The sequence below is a fragment of the Prunus dulcis genome, chromosome 7, assembly GCF_902201215.1.
Source record: "Prunus dulcis chromosome 7, ALMONDv2, whole genome shotgun sequence".
Lineage (NCBI taxonomy): Eukaryota > Viridiplantae > Streptophyta > Magnoliopsida > Rosales > Rosaceae > Prunus > Prunus dulcis.
Genome location: NC_047656.1, coordinates 4,094,118 through 4,101,141, shown reverse-complemented (window position 1 = coordinate 4,101,141; position 7,024 = coordinate 4,094,118).

Here is a 7,024-nt window from a genome sequence, read left to right as displayed (position 1 = left end):
TGGTCTTTACCATTTGAAATAATGTGTGATGCCTCTGACTTTGCTATTGGTGCAGTTTTAGGTCAAAAGAAGAACAAGCTTCCCCATGTGATTCATTATGCAAGTCGGACCTTGAATGATGCCCAACTCAATTACTCCACAACAGAAAAGGAGTTGCTTGCTGTGGTTTTTTCTTTAGAAAAATTTCGTCCTTACCTTGTTGGTTCTAAAGTAATTGTTTATTCTGACCATGCAGCTCTTAGATACTTGCTCACTAAGAAGGATGCCAAACCTCGCTTGATCAGATGGATTCTCTTGTTGCAAGAGTTCGATTTGGAGATTCGAGACAAGAAGGGATGTGAAAATGTGGTGGCTGACCATTTGAGCAGAATTGTGGTTGAAGAGCAAGGAGAAGCTGTACTACCATTGAATGAGACTTTCCCAGATGAACAACTATATGTTGCCCAAGTCAAAGAGCCATGGTATGCTGATTTTGTTAATTATCTTGCTTGTGGTGTTCTTAGAAATGATCTAACTTATCAGGACAAAAAAAAGTTCTTTTCCATGGTGAAACATTATGTCTGGGATGAACCTTTCTTATTCAAGCATTGCCCAGATCAACTCATTAGAAGATGTGTTCCAGAAGAAGAACAAGAAAGCATCCTTAGGCATATCCACGAATTGGCTTGTGGAGGCCACTTTGGAGCCAAGAAAACAGCACTTAAAATTTTGCAATCAGGTTTCTTTTGGCCTACTCTATTCAAAGATGCATTTAATTTTTGTGTTAAGTGTGATAGGTGTCAAAGGATGGGAAACATAAGCCGCAGGAACGAACTGCCATTGAAGAACATACTCTTTGTGGAACTCTTCTATGTATGGGGTATTGATTTCATGGGACCATTCCCATCTTCCTTTGGTTATACCTACATACTTGTTGCTGTTGATTATGTGTCTAAATGGGTGGAAGCCATAGCCACCAAAACCAATGATCATAAGGTGGTCCTGAAGTTCTTGAGGGACAATATTTTTACAAGGTTTGGTACTCCAAGGGCTGTCATTAGTGATGGAGGCAGCCACTTCTGCAACAAGCTATTTGAAGCACTCATGAAGAAGTACAATATCACCCACCGAGTCTCTACACCATATCATCCTCAAACTTCTGGTCAAGTAGAAATAAGCAACAGAGAAATTAAGCAGATCCTAGAGAAGGTGGTGAATAGTACAAGGAAAGATTGGGCTGCCAAGCTCAATGATGCATTATGGGCTTATAGGACTGCATATAAGACTCCCATCGGAATGAGCCCTTATCGTCTTGTATTTGGGAAAGCCTGTCACTTGCCAATGGAGCTTGAACACAATGCTTTTTGGGCCATCAAGAAGTTGAATTTTGATCTGGACAAGGCCGGCCATGTTAGAAAGTTTCAGCTCAATGAATTGGAAGAAATTCGACATGAGTCCTATGAGAGTGCAAAGCTATACAAAGAACGTACCAAGAGTTACCATGACAGGAACATTCAACGGAAAGAATTCACCAAAGGTATGTCGGTTCTTTTGTTTAACTCACGTTTGCGTCTCTTTCCAGGAAAATTGAAGTCTAGGTGGCTTGGCCCATTCACCGTGGTCAATGTATCTCCCTATGGAGCTGTGGAGATTCAAAATCCTAAAGATGGCTCGACTTTCAAAGTAAATGGACAACGTTTAAAGCCATTCTATGAGGGAGTGTCGGTTGGAATTCAAACTGGTCATGTGGTGGATCATCTTCCCTTCGTACAATCAAGTTAGCTAATGGCATAATGTCTTGCCAAGACATTAACTAAGGCGCTTCTTGGGAGGCAACCCATGTGTTGAAGAATAAGGTGCTTGGTAGCGGTCGACCTAATCGCATCAAGAGGGAGTTTCTCTAATACTTTGTCTTAAACTGTCCCCTTATTATTCACATGTTCTCACTCATCCTTGTTATGCTTTAACATTGAGGACAATGTTCAATTCAGGTCTGGGGGGAGGTTTTCAATTTTTGTTCATTTGTGTTTACAATTTTCGTTCGCTTGTCACTTTCATACAACCAATGCTATGGAGCTGCCATTGAGATTTTCATATCAGAAATTTTACACTTCACAAAGCTTTTGCTCTTAGAATTCTGGTGGCTAAAGTACCATGCTCAGATTCTTGAAGGAAAATAGTGGAGACTACCCTAGTGAGCTATTTCGAGCCTAATTGCTTTCTTGAGAGGGTTTAAAGTGTTTCTATTCCTCATCTCTACTTATTTTCTTCAATTCAGTCTAAATGATCTCATTGTTCCATTTTGGTTGAATACTAAGGATGATTCTCTTTGCAGATATCAGGTGCGTGCTCTCACCCATGAATGAACTCATTGAAGTGATGCTAGGCTCTGCGTGTATAACCATATTATGTGCTTTCTTTTCACCCTACCCATTCGTGTGTTCCATCAGCTCTCTTGCAGCCAAACACTACAAGCCTTTTTCTTCTATCACCCTCATAATTCCCCTAACTTTGTATCTCAATCAGAGATATTTAACCTATTATAGCCATACCCTATAGCTTAGAAATATACCAAGGTGTGCCAAGATAAAGTTTGAAGCAAGGAGGTTGCTGCCACATGCCCAAATGTAAATTGGTGTGAATCTATGCAAAAAAAAAAAAAAAAAGATAAAGAGAAAGTGTTTCGATTTGATCTAAATGTGAAATATAAAGTCTATGCCAGATGATGCTATGAAGTTGCAGCCATACCATTCTAAATCAATGACACCTTGCAGATCAATGAAGAATGCAACCTTGGTATGTTCTTAAGTTAGTTTTGTTCCTTCCAATTCTTCCACTTCCCTTAACCTTAGCCTTTCATTACAACCTTGTGAAAGACCTAGCTGATCTTTGAGGATGTATTCATGGGTGCTGGTATGTATGTGTGTATCTCTACTCTTAGTATTTGATTCCCTTCATGAGATCTAACCAAATATTGTTCGTCTATTTCATATACTCACTTATGCTTGTTTGAGAGAATAAAACCATAGGTTCTGAGTGATTGAGTGCTAGATGTGAGAATTAGAGTTGAAGCATGTTCTTCCTTCAAGATTTGAGTATGTTTACTTTGAAGCCGTGTGCCTTTGAGCTATAGCTTCCACTTTACACACTTATTGATCATCTATCTTGGCAACTCTATGGTGTTGGATGCATGATTAAAGTTTTCTTTCATTAGTTGTTTTCAAAGTTAGTTTTCTAACCTTTTGGTGTTAGAGAGTCAGTAAAGCGTTTATGGGTATCGTTTCTGTTAAACCCTCAGGAGACACAACTCTTCCGATTAGGGATGCCGAGAGGTTTAAAGGCTTGTTGCATATGCACATTGCAATCGAGTTACCTACAGAAGTGGTTTAGTTAACTTCTTGTTTTGTTTTCAACTTTATTCTCTTTTGTTTTTCTCGAGGACTAGCAAAATCTAGGTCTGGGGGTATTTGATCAGTTCACAATTGTATATCATTTTGTACCCTTCTTGCTTATGATTTGGTTATGTTATTGAGTCAAACATGTGCTTTTAATCCCTTTTTCTGTTTATCATTCAGTTCATTGGGCCTTAGGTAACAATGGTGTCTTTGGATAAGAAAAGATGCAAAATGGTGCAAAAAACGAGCAGACTGGGTTAGCAACTCATTTCGGCCTTAACATCTTCCTCCGAACTTGGATTTGTGATAAGGTTAAGACAGCAAGGGGATGACATTTGATACAATTCACGCATGTTAAGGGCTGAGTGGCACAAGAGGAATATTAGCTTAAAGACAAAACCAATTTGAGCCACACTCCTTGTCAGTCCAGTTTCGTGGGTCATCTTGCAGGCCTCATTTAAGCAACTTACACAGGGTGGATGAGGAGACATCCTTGATAGAAGTTGTTCCAATGGGTGTCTACTATAACATATCCAAATTTCAGCCCAATTGGATATATCTGGACCCCTCAGCACATCAAAGACTGAACTAAGTCCACAGAAATGTCATGTTGGCTGCCATCACTTTTAATGTGACTACATCCCTAGAGCCATGTGCCAAGCATGGGCAGCCACACATGTATTTGTCAGCTGCAGACAAGCATGGGTAGACAAGCATGGTCAAGCAAGCATGGGCAGCCAAGCATGGGCAGACAAGCATGGGCAGACAAGTATGGGTCAGCTGGAGCAGTTGGGAGCAGAAGAGAGAAGTGTGCTTCACCAGCCAAAGGGGAGCTCGAAATTCACTCTAAAAATAGAGAGTTTGCACACTCATTCAAGGGGAGAGTCAGACACACAAATTCACTCCAGCCATCCTACATCACTTCATTCAGCCCAAAATCAAAAGAGGACTCCAGCAAGCCTTCCTTGGATATTCCTATGAATTTGTTCTTTCTCTGCCATCACCAGCCACCCAAACTCATCCCAAATCACCTCTTTAGTTGCCATACTCTAGACATGAGAAAGTTCTTGGAGTAGCATTAGAAGTGGATAAGCACCTGGAGAAGCCTTGGAAACCACAAGCAACTTCAGAATTGGTTTTCTCTACTCTTATTGCATTCAATATGTTTTCTCATTTTTGCTTAAGTTTCATTTCCATTATGAGTAGCTAAATTCATAACTAGGGCTATGATGTAACCTAACATGAATATTCTGGGTTTATAAGTTGAAGTTTTGAGTTTCAAGTTTGATTCATGATTCATATTCCTATTCTTTATGCTTATCAGTTAATATGCTTGTTTGGATGATTGATCACCATTAGAACTTGTATATTAGCTACCTTGGTTTGAATCAAGAGTAGACACCATGCTTTGATTTTAATTGAACTATGAATAAGAAAAGTATGTATGGACATTCGACAACAGGGATTAGATACATGCTTGGTTGTTTAACTTGTTCTTCTATGCTTAATGGGTTCCTAATGCTTAATTTAGGTTAGACAACAAATAATCAAGTTAGGGAATTAGGAGCACAAGGTTAGGACCAGACACCATGGCCTAATCATACTTTAGCTAGAATCAACCTTTGAATCCGAATGAGACTTGTCACTTGACTCCTTATAACCCAGAATTGAATTGTTATGGTGAATCGAATGCCCTAGTATCCCAACCTGTTTTCCAGCCTACAAAAGTACTCTTTGTTACATTTGTTCACCTTGCTTTTGTTTGAAATTTCGTTTTGCCTCATTTGTTCAACAATTACAACCACTCTTGCTTTAAATTCTGTTTTAGACTTAACCTCCTACTTTCTTGAATTTGGTAATCTAAGTACATAACTAGTTTTAACTTCTCAGTCCTCGTGGGTACGACCTCGTACTTGTCTTGCTATACTACTAATTGGCCCGTACAATTGCGAGTTAACATTCTAACAACAGCTGCCACACACCATCTAACCAAAAATTTTTTATTCCTTTTCACTTAAATATTCATTTAAAAATCGACTTTAAGAGTTTAGGAGTTGGGCGCCTAGGGTTTAGAGTGTGAGGTTTACTGTGGAGGATTTAGGGTAAAAAAATATATAAAAAAATTCCCCATAGTAATGCTCTTCTTTCCCGCTCATGGATTAGGGTTAAAAATTAAAAAATTTCTGGAAATGGGCAGACCGTATTGGAAGTGCTTCACAACATATATAAGTATTATCTTCCCAAAACTCGTATGTAAAATGTAATAAGCTATATGTATCAACAATAATCGAGATCGGGCATTAACATGTAAAACACTAATCCATATCAGGAATTAACACTAACTTAGATCGTGCATTGCCTACGACAACGAAAAGTGCTCCATACTAAAAGAATATGCTCTTACATTGTAATCCAAAAATGAAAAATGAAATTTTTTATGTTTTTTTAGGGAGTTACAAGGTGTAGTGGCTATGAATGGGTGATTGCAACCAACAGGCCAACTAAATCTCACATTCAAAACCAGCTGGATGTGAAGGAAATGCATATGGTGAAGTAATCCGTATAGTGAAGGGCATTAAAAATATCCTCGTGCTATTGTTAGTTCTATCATTTTGCCTTTGTGGAAATCTTTTGGATTTTCAAGTATATGTCTTTTAATTTTGTATGTTATGAGAAATTAAAAAGTGTTTGGCAATCTACAAATATGAATTTAGGCAGTGAAAGTTTATTATTTGTAACCCAGTTAGCTATGTATGGCACTCTTAATTTTTCAACATTTCATATGTCTTCATCTTAACTTCAAAATTGTGTTTGCCCTAAACAAGATACATTCGTATTTATTCCACTTTGTTTATGCGTTTTGCCTTTATTTTCATGTAAACATATTTCTTTTCATGCACTATTTAAGGTTTAAGGTTCAGTATAGTATAAAAAATATGTGTTAAGGGTTTCATACAACTTGCATTTGAACATAATAGAAAACCTTTTTCAATTCAACAACTATTACCTACATAATTACAAACCACCCACCCAGTAAAAACTTTGTAAATTCATATAGTACACCCACCCAGTTAAAAACTTTGCAAGTTCATATTGTCTATACTACACCAACATAGCTACCAATATCCCTGCAACAACTGTAAAGCAGGCTTCAACTGAAAGAAGGACATGGCGTCATGGGAAATTTTGGCTAGGACACATTTGAGGTTAGAAACTCGCAGTATTTTAGGATGTACATCCCATAGTCGCCCCTAAAACATAGCAAAGAAGCTGTGATTCATTGTACAACAAATCCCTTTAACAAGACAATGTGTTTAAGTGGAATATGACTCACCCGCCAACTTGTTAGGGTGCATCCATTATGTGATTAACTGGTCATTTACTTTTATGAATAAAACCATCACTAATGTATCCCGCTTCTTCTAACAACTAGAGTAGCATTTTCGTAACCAACTGCACTGCCAGTTGGATGGCTTGGGTTCTACACAGATGTTTTTTTCTAATCATATGCCCTTATATCACACTCTTTTAAATCGACAACAAGTAAGATCCAGTGCTTTTGCCTTTGTAGGATGAATGGTATAAAAACGTGATTCACAAACGATCAAGATTTAGCCAACTTAAGCCCTTTGCCCTTGAGCATTCCTAGT